This window comes from Spodoptera frugiperda, chromosome 9 (genome assembly GCF_023101765.2).
Source record: "Spodoptera frugiperda isolate SF20-4 chromosome 9, AGI-APGP_CSIRO_Sfru_2.0, whole genome shotgun sequence".
NCBI lineage: Eukaryota > Metazoa > Arthropoda > Insecta > Lepidoptera > Noctuidae > Spodoptera > Spodoptera frugiperda.
In genome coordinates this window covers 6,290,142-6,300,880 of record NC_064220.1, presented here as the reverse complement: position 1 = coordinate 6,300,880, position 10,739 = coordinate 6,290,142, and the positions used below count along the sequence as shown (strand labels likewise).

Genomic DNA, 10,739 nt, shown 5'->3' with positions numbered 1-10,739 from the left:
TCCCAAAAAGGTAACGCACTTGTAAAGCCTCTGGTGTTTCAAGTGTCCATGGGCGGCGGCGATTGCTTACCATCAGGTAATACGTCTGCTCGATTACCGGCGGTATGTTTCATAAAAAAAAACTGGGCTAGTTACGTGATTTTAAGTCATTGGATGACATTTCCCGAAAAAGAAAGTTCCTTCTCGATATTTCCCCTCAATGATCAGTCTGCGACACTACATTTTATTTTAAAATGTTTATCTCTTGTTTTGTCTAGAATCTGAGACCCTTTATTTAGCCAGAGGCTGGAGACCAAAAACAAAAATTTCTTACGTTTTATCATTGGTCTCACATTCTATTGAAGTTAGGGTCGCGATGGAACATTTGTTTTTACTGTTTATTCGGGACCTTAGGAACACAGACCCGAGCAAAGCACTGTCCTATACAAATAACATAAATTACAGATTTATTTTCTCTGTTTTCAGATATACTTTTCATTATATTACGACAACTGGTTATATAGATCGAGTGGTTGAAGAGTTTTATTCCTGGGTTGGGAAAATATTTCTTTTTTTAAACGTTGCTCCAACGACACTAGGATTTTCTCCTGTGTTGTGGGTGCGTTTACAAACATACAAGTTCACATACACATGATACCCAGACTCGAAACAACAATTTGTGGATCACACAAAGAGTTGCTCCGTGCGGGAATCGAACCCGCTGCACGCTGCCCCGTACACCATATGAGGATAGCAGAAGAGATCGAACCAACAATTACTCTAGTAATGTACATGCCGTTAAGATTATTTATTTTTTCTTCTAACCCTCAAACTCACTTTCATTATAATATAATACATTCAATATAATACAATGATTCTTATTTTTTGTATAGAATCATGCTAAGTGTGGGTGAGCCATGCTTCAGCACGAATGTGCCGGCTTAACCGGGGTGATACCACGGCCTCACCGAAAACCGACGTGAAACAGCGCTTGCATTGTGTTTCGTTGTGTGAGTGAGGTTACGGGAGGCCCAATTCCCCAACAATCCTTAAATTCCTAACCCCTAAAAGCGCGCAACGTTTCTGGTGTTTCAAGTGTCCATGGGCGGCGGCTTGCTTACCATCAGGTGATACGTCTGTTCTTTTACCGGCGTGTCCCAAAAAAAAGGATAGATGCACTCTTTCAGACAGACAGTATGTATATGTGAGGACCATGTTAGAGCAAAGGGTACCTCAGTATATTACAATTTATTTTCTTACCTGGAGAGGGGCGCTGATAACTGCGACACAGTTTAATACTATTGCGGTTATCATCGTTTCAACTTGTTTGTATTTGTATGTTTTTCTTGTTCCAAATACAGATTTTTTTAATTTTTATTAACTAAGTAAGTTCTACCATCTGTGTTGTGTGTTGCAATGTCAGGGACGTAAGAACAATGCAGGGGCAATGCAATGCATTGTTCTCAAATATTTATTGAAATCACTCATTGGAAAAACTTATCAGAAAAAAATTAAACAAGAATTTTTAAGGGGTTCCTAGTCTCGTCTTAAAATTGCGACCAGCATGCTTCAAATTTTAAGTGACCTAATTACAATCCCCAATCTCCCAGTCTGTTAAATGTGGGGATTATGGTATAACTCTAATGGCTGGAAACTACGATTCTAGTATCACGCTGATAGTAGAATCATAATCATAGAATAGTAAGCGCTGATCACTTACCTATCAGGTGACTCGTTTGCTCGTTTGCCTCCTATTCCATAAAAAAAACACTTCTAGTATCAAGTACCTTATGCCTGTTTATTATTAAAAAAGTTGCTAGGGACCCACCCGAGAAGTTATATAATACTCTACTCTGTCTACTTGGAGCTCTACTCTGTCTACTTGAGGCGAGAATCGATTCTACCACCTAGTAAATACAGACCTAACTCGATTAACGTATTCAAACATGACACAGCAGCTAAATAAAACAAAATCACAAAAAAAAACGCTTTCTGTACAAAAACTCTGGCACATAGTTAATTAAAATCGATGTGTATCGAAAGCTAAGCATCGATTGGTTGGATATTCGGTATCGATACATCGATGCGAGTACTATTCGGCTCACTATCTCGATATTCACAGACGAATAATTTCACTGCGTACTAGTATGAGCGAGACGTGGATGTGCGAAATTGTTGGATAAGCCATGTTAGAATATTTCGTCGAACATGTTAGAAGGTTTTTGACAAGGTTTTGAAAGGTTTGAAAGGTTTTTGACAGCTTTCTTCAACAGCTGATGAGAGACCATTTCCTTTACACTACAGGGATTTGCCATATTGAGCTTAGCAGGTGGCTTGGGGAGTTCCAGGGTTTGAGGTCTACTAAGAGGACCCAATACATCTTGCAGTTACAATTGCTGGTTACCGCGGAGGTTTTAGTGAGCTAAAAACCCCACACTTCCTGGTCTTTTTCCCAAAAAGCCAAGCGTCTTTTGAAGGTTTGTTTTAATACTAATAGATTTGGTTTGGAGATCGCAGTTCACAAGAATCAGCTTTATTAGAGAGCGTTGCTGCCCGGTCTCGGTCCCTTATGTGACTGCCGACACCGCCATTGCAAGTAGACTAAAGTCTCTTCCTGATGGCACCAGACGGCATTGACACATTTTACTGTGTGATAAAAAATATCATCATTACATTTAGCATCATCACGCTTTGGTACACCTCTCGTGTAGTACATGGGTGGCGCTGATCACTTCCTGATCAAATCAAATCATATTTATTTGCTCAAACACATTTTTAAACACACATAACACATGTTGAAAACGTTTGAGATAGGTTTGCCGTGTACAACGACATGCAAATATAGTAGTTGCCCATAACGATTGCGAACTAACCAGGGGTCTACTCTAATTCAACTAAAAACGAAGTTTCGTTCGAAACTTCGCAGATTGCATACTACAATTTCTATTTATTGCGACCTTCGTGAACAAAAATGAACGAATGAAATGAAGATGTATTTATAAATAGATTTTGATATGAAATTAAAACTAAAACGTTATTTTAAGTAATTTCATTAGTAAATCAATAAAACCTACGGCCGAAAATAAAAGGAACCTTCGGATTCGAGAACCGGAGTAGGCTCCCAGATCACAACCGGGCATCGAACAGCTCGTTTGCGTCCTATTTCATAAAAATACCGTATCTAAACATCATCACTCCGCGTTGAGGGAAGCCATCGAGCACATTTGCTAGTGAGCCACTGCTGTGCTCACACCGTGTCACATCGAGAGGTTTTTCATAAGCCGGGGTACGTTGAAAGGCAATGTGGTGTAGGATACTGCTATAAGCTGTAGAGTGAGTTGCTGGTATTGTGTCTATCTTGAGGGTTTTTCTTCTTATTTTTGTTGACCGTTTCTCTTTCCAATTTAGTATAAGTGTGACAAAAATGACTTCACGGTTGGTGCGGTGGCTGGGCAACTGGCTGCCGCGCAACGGGTAGCTCGATTCCCGCTCAGAGCAACTCTTTGTGTGATCCACAAATTGTTGTTTCGGGTCTGGGTGTCATGTGTATGTGAACTTGTATGTTTGTAAACGCACCCACGACACAGGAGAAAATTCTAGTGTGGGGCAACGTTTTTTAAATAAAATAAAAAATATCAAGTGGACGAGAATAGGCTGATGATGACGATGATGTGATAAATAGTGACAATCAGATAGGTAATGGATCTTTGGTTCGATTCAAACTTAGGTCAGATTGCACTATTGCATTGATGCAACGTGTCGCGGTATCAACTTGCACAGGGAATATTTGATATCAATAACTCTCGTCATTCAATGTAGGTACAAAAATAGTGCAGTCAATAGCAAAAATATTTATTATAAATAATTCTGGTACCTATCTAAATAAAATTTACAAGATTCTCAAAACAAGATTGTACGAATATACACGGCGGGAAGCTGTTCCTCTAAATATTTACTTAAAACTTTCTGTAACTCGCTTACAGTATTACAACAAATTGGAAAACAAACGGGTCAGGTTACGGGTTTAGCAATAAGCGGTAGCGTTTTTTTTTTTAAATAACCAATATGTGAACATAGGTACCCACTCGCACGAAGCGCTTCGCTTCAAGCTTCCTTGTGCGAACTGCTAGGGAGTGGAACTCCTTGCCGGAGTCTGTGTTTCCTGATGGGTATAACTTGGGTGTCTTCAAGGCCCGAGTGAATAGGTTGCTTATGGGCAGACGTGCTCCACTGTAGGCCGCATCATCACTTACCATCAGGTGAGATAGCGGCCAAACGTTGACCCATTAAATGTAAAAAAAAAGCTGAAAGAGGTGTGGACTGCTAAGCGGGATGCCGGGGCTCCGGCTCAAAGCAGGAGTAGGAAAGGTGTAGTTTTTTAGTTATTAAGAGTCTGACACTCTCTCTCTCTCGCCTCACCCAAAGTGGAAGAAGTCATTGAATGATTTTCCCCACTCAAAAAAAAAACGGTTTTAAATATGTCCTAACTCTGAATCTGTACCAAATCGAAGGACAGGTGGCGGCACTTATTAAAATTCGGGTGACTTAACTGTGAAACTGACTAACTTAGCTGACTACTAAGTACTAAAGACTACGAAATTACGATAAATATCTTCTTGTAGCTTATGATTAGCATTAGACGTATTTCTACTCATGATAATTCTGATAAACTTGATTAATTGCCGCACTCAGAGACATTTAATGATTATTTAAACTATTCCATAGTAACGATTTTGTATCGAAAACAATTGCTTAGGACTGGGTAATACTACAAAACTTGTAATTTCATGTTGCAACCAATCTTCAGATTGAGATGGAGTTTTGACAGTAGGTCGATCCAGAGATTTTAAATTACTTATTCATTTTAACTGTCAAATGATATGTACCCGCTCCGCTTATTACCGTGCTTGCTTCCTTACAAAATGGAACTTCGCGAACAGGTTCAACAAATAAGCGAAGCAAAATGTTTAAAGATTCTGCCGGAGAACCGAACTGACTACACAACGATTGCAAGTTTATCGTGTAACTGTACCAAATATTTGTTCTTATAAAATATGTGAAATATAATTTGATAATATCATAATAATAGGGTCGTATCCAACTAGTCGTCTAATTCATACGTATTTTGGCACGATTGGGCTATTTTAAGGGGGAAAACCATCCAAAGACTTCTCTCGCTTAGGGCGAAACATGAGGGAGTGTCAGACTCTTACTGACTAAAAACCACCCCGTTCCTACTCCTGCTTTTCGAACTTTTCCCCTGCTTTCGAGGATTTCTCACGAAGTTTTCCTTCACCGTTTATCAGTGATGTCCAAATAATCTTAGGAACTATATACAACTCGAAAAAGTTACATTGATACTTTACCGTTGGTAGGTTTCGATTAGTCAGTATGAGTATAACACTCAAATCATCCCGTTCCTACTCCTGCTTTCGAGGATTTCTCACGAAGTTTTCCTTTACCGTTAGCCCTTTTGCAGTTAGAGGGAATATTTTTCCCACCAATAAAAACCAATAAAAAAGGAACAAAATTTCTATTTGCAATTTTATTTTTCGACCCGACAACATTAACGTAACATTATGACATTTGCTTCTGATTTTATTTGACATTGACAGATTCAATTTTTTTCAAAGTTCTTGAGGTGAATTTGAAAACTAGCGGTTTTTTGTACTTCGAGAGAAATCGGTACATATCTTTGCAATAGAGTGGTGAAAAAAGGTAAGTTCTTCAAGACGTTGTGCTTTTAAATGTTTTTTCATAGATATAAGACGTATTTTTTATGTATCTGCCACGAATTTTCATATATGTCGATTTTTTTGGTGGGAAGAATATTCCCTCTAACCGTGAAGTATCCGCTTTCTACTAATACGTAAGGTTAGAGAAAATATTCCTTTATTATGTTTACGGTACCTGTTTTTATTGCTTGCGGCTTTTTCTCGGGGCTTGGTGTGGTTTTTGCATGGCTTTTGTTTTTTTATTTGCAGATTGAGTGAAAATGAAAATACTTAGAGATGACGATATCGAGAAGGAGTTGAACGGTATGTTCGGTTTGTCAGAACCGGAAGAGTCTGAAGACGGCGAAGAATCAGAAGAGGATGACGTTCCGTACAATGTCACTAAGTTACAGCGAATTTTAGGGGATTTAGAAGAACCAGACCTTCGATCTACTGCAACAATTCGAGCATCGTTATCGCCTCAACTATCAACATCATCTGATGCGGAGGTCCCATGCGGTGAGCCTTTACTTGTAATACCTCCACCTACTGTGATAGAAGCTGTTGCGTCTACGTCTGCAGTGCCGTTACATGTGCCGCAACCAGCTGTACTACTGCCTGCTGAGCCTCCTATTTCACGTAAGTTGCCTGTAAAAGGTAGAGGACGAGGAGCTAGGATGGAACGTGGATCCGGAACGGGACGTAGATTTGGAACAGGACGAGAAGCTGGAACTAGAATGGGACGTGGAGCTAGAACGAGGCTAGGAAGTGGGGTTGGAGATAAAGACAGCGATTCATCCGAAGATAATACGCCACCAGTATCAGAAGCAGAGTCAGAAGCAAGCGATTCTGACAGAGATGAAGAAGCGTGGAAAAAAACCTCGTGGACTGATATTAGGCCACAGCTTGAGTCCTTTGATAGTGTTCCAATGACTCCGACACGCGTGTTACCATCTAATGCCAGGCCTATCCGATATTTTGAAAAATTTTTTACTCAAGAAGTTTTTGAATTAATTATCACAGAGACTAACAGATATGCATGTCAAAACAACGTAATAGGCTGGACCATACTAGACATAAAGGAATTGAAGGCTTTCCTAGGTATATTGATTATTATGGGATACAATATTTTACCTACTTTCGAATTGTATTGGTCATCGGATCCCGAATTTAGAGTTGACGAAATAGCTTCCACCATGACATTCCGAAGATTCAAGCAAATTTTACGTTGTTTGCATCTAAATGATAATTCTAAACAACCTGCCAGAATTAGCCCCGAGTATGATAAGCTATTCAAAATTCGCCCGTTATTGACGCTTATAAACACCTCTTTTCAAGAAAATGCGCACAACTCTTCCTCCCAGTCAATAGATGAATCAATGATTCTTTTCAAAGGAAGGTCTACATTGAAGCAATACATGCCTATGAAGCCAATAAAAAGGGGTTTCAAGGTGTGGTGCCGCTGTGATAGTATAACTGGTTATCTGTACGAATTTGATATATACACCGGAAGAGATGGTGACAGAGTAGAAGACAATTTAGGAGGAAAAGTGGTCAAGAAGTTAACAGAAAAATTGAAAGGAATGGCGGCAGTGCATGTTACGTTTGATATTTTTTTTTGCAGTTATGATATCATGAATTATCTACATGTAAATGGTATTTCTGCGAGCGGTACTGTACGCAGGCAAAGAGCAGACTTACCGAAACTTGTGAAAAGTAAAAGAAAACTAGAACTAACAAAAGGGCAGTACAAATGGAGAGTGAAGGAGAACGTGGCTTTTGTAATCTGGCAAGATACAAAAGAAGTTTTATTTATGACCAATGCTTTCCATCCCAAGGACAATGAAACATCTCTACCCAGGAAAGGAAGAGACGGTTCCAAGACAGATGTAAGGTGTCCTGCAGTAGTGAAAGAGTATACAAAAAGAATGGGTGGAGTAGATCACTTTGATCACATCAAAGGGACATACTCAGTGGGGCGAAGGAGCAAACGGTGGTGGCTTCGCATATTTTATTTTATTTTTAATGCCTGCATCACAAATTCTTTTTTAGTCCAGGGAAAGAATGCGAATGCAACCAAATTGTCCAACCTAGAGTATCGTATCGCTCTAGCCAGAGGACTTATTGGTTGTTTTTCTTCCCGAAAACGTCGTGCTGAAGGCGTCAACTACGTCGTAAAAAAAAAGTTGCTGTATCTGAAAATTATCAAAAGGCAATTCACATCGTTGCACCGGAAATCCGCTTTTCCAACGTTGGTGATCACATGCCAAATGATATACCGTCGTATCAAAGATGCCGATATTGCAGCACTAAGGCAAAAGATAAGCGATCTAAGATCAAGTGTAGCGAATGTGGAGTACCCTTATGTATAACACCATGCTTTTCGAATTTTCACAAACAAGTTTAATTTTCTTTTATTTTTGTTTCTATTTTCTTATTGGTATTCAATTGTGTGATTGAAATAAAGTTATTATGTGAGATTTATGTTGTTTTTTTAGTTTGCTGAAAAATCATACTACAATTTCATTACTCTCAAACAGGTAGAGGGAATATTCTTACCACCAATAAAAAAAAAGTGTTAAAAAATTTAATCACAATTTTTATTTTAGGCATCTTATGTCACACACAAATCCGAAAACCAAATCTTTCTATCTCATCTAGATCCTTGTAACCTTTAAAGGGTTAGTCAGTGGTATCCAAATAATCTTAGGAACTACATACAACTCGATAAACTCACATTGGTACTTTACCGTTATACAATGTGATAGGGGCGGGACTTCTAACCAGTTAAGGCTAAGTACTACATAAAAAAATATTATGGACGGTTTAAAATATTGAAAAATAGTGATTTATTCGGTAAAAATAATTCACAAATGATTTTTTTTCTCACCAAAACATTATCAAAGTCAAAGTCAAAGTCAAAGTCAAAGTCAAAGTCAAAATCATTTATTTCAAATAGACCAGGAAGGCACTTTTGAACGTCAAAGCAAATATAATAATATTAATAACGTCTGTCTGTCGGTCAGTCCTCTAGTGAAGCTATTTGCTCGTTCCAAAGTGTAGATTCCTATGGAGAAGAACGAGCAAGAAACTCCATAGGTTACTCTTTTTCAATCAGATTTACAATACAATTCTTGGTTACATTGTTTCGATTACTTCAACTATGTGAGAACAATGTAAAACTAATATACAGTCGAAGCGATAGAAAAAGAAAATAACCTAGAGGACAATAAAAATTAATGCAGTCCGGAGCTGACCAGTCCCAGTTGACAGCGCCCGTTCACGAACATGACACGTACACCAGCACCGCCCAACTCAACCATGTTGCAGGGAATCGAGCGATCCAATGCCCGTGCCACCGCCAATGAGACTTTTGAGTGAGCATGACAACTCCAAGCTGACATAAATGCATTCTACTAGTCTAATTTGATTTTAGTTGATTACAGGGCTCTCACATTTACAATGATTGTATAAAGTAGAGAACACATCGAAATAACATGGTTATATTACAGAAATTTTTCGTTATCCTGTGGAGCCGGACCAGCTTGCTTCCAAGCATTTTTATCTTCTATGTAATCATTTACTTTGTAGTATGCTTGTCTACATAACGTTTTTTTAATACAAAGTTTAAATTTTGATTCATTCAGATTCTGTATTTCCATTGGAACTTTATTATAACATTTAACACAGAATCCCATAAATGACTTACTTATTTTTGACAATCTAAAAAATGGTTGACTTAATCTATCCTTATGCCTAGTTTGATAGTTGTGTCTGTCAGATACTTTCGCAAACAAATGTAGGTTTTTTCTAACATACATAAGATTTTCATAAATAAATTGACATGGAACGGTCATAATATTGATCTCCTTAAACTTTTCTCTGAGAGATTCGCGACGACCTAGGTTGTAAATAGCTCTGACGGCTCGCTTTTGTAGGATAAAGATAGACTCAACATCAGCAGCCTGTCCCCACAGCAAAATACCATACGACATGATGCTATGGAAGTAACTGAAATATACTAGTCTTGCCGTGTCTATGTCAGTTAGCTGTCTGATCTTCCAGACAGCATAAGCTGCAGAGCTCAATCGTCCCGCTAGCGATGTAATGTGAGGACCCCATTGCAATTTGTCATCTACAGTGATTCCTAGGAAAGTAGTCTCTTTTACAAATTCTAATTTCTGACTATTTAATAATACATCGCATTGGTTAGTCTTAACATTTGGCAAAACAAATCTAATACATTTTGTCTTTTTATCATTTAATACTAGGTTATTTGATGTAAACCAATTTTGAACCTTCATTAGAGCATTATTTACGTCGTCATAATTATTTTTTCGTCTATTTATTTTAAAAACTAATGATGTGTCATCAGCAAATAATACCATCTGAGGTTCATTCTGAAATAAATGGGGCAAGTCGTTTATATATGCCAAAAATAGGAATGGGCCTAGTATTGAACCCTGCGGTACGCCCATAGACATGCTAGCACCCGGTGAGTTTATTTTATTTACTTGTACTTTAAGTTGCCTATCCCGAAGGTACGACTTCAATAGATTTAGTGATATACCCCGAATACCATAATGTCAATCAAACATATGAAAAAAGTAATGAATTAGTTAGCCAAGGTTATTAGCTACCGTTTGTCGTTTTTTTTTTTTGTTTCAACGACGGATACAACCTTTGATATCAAAAAAGTAAAAAATATATTAAAATAGCCATAACTTTTAGGGGGAGGGGATTCGACCCCTTCGACCCCCGACTTTTGTCGATAAAATTAGATGTAGTACTCAGCCTTAACGAGTTAGAAGTCTCACCCCTATCACATTGTATATATAGGTTTCGAACACTCATGCATGAGAAGCGAGCGTCATAAACCACCATAATATCAATCTTTGAAAATACTAACAATCCCAGTGCCCCGATCTACCTAATTCTAGATAATACATGCTCCAGATTTACAAGAAAAGAGCATTTTAATATCTTGGAAAACAAAAGAAGATAGTTACTTGTTCCTTATTGTTAGTCTACATTGCTACCCATTGT

The 10,739-nt window shown here is 38.2% G+C and overlaps 1 long non-coding RNA gene across 1 annotated transcript in view; it reads left to right on the top strand.

The window, feature by feature from the left end:
- LOC126911047 (uncharacterized) overlaps positions 1 to 101 on the top strand; it is a 436,837-nt gene extending 436,736 nt beyond the window's left edge. Inside the window, exon 3 of the long non-coding RNA XR_007705604.1 lies at positions 77 to 101. This is a non-coding gene — a long non-coding RNA (uncharacterized LOC126911047). The remainder of the gene's footprint in view (positions 1 to 76) is intronic.
- The last annotated feature ends 10,638 nt before the right edge of the window (positions 102 to 10,739 follow it).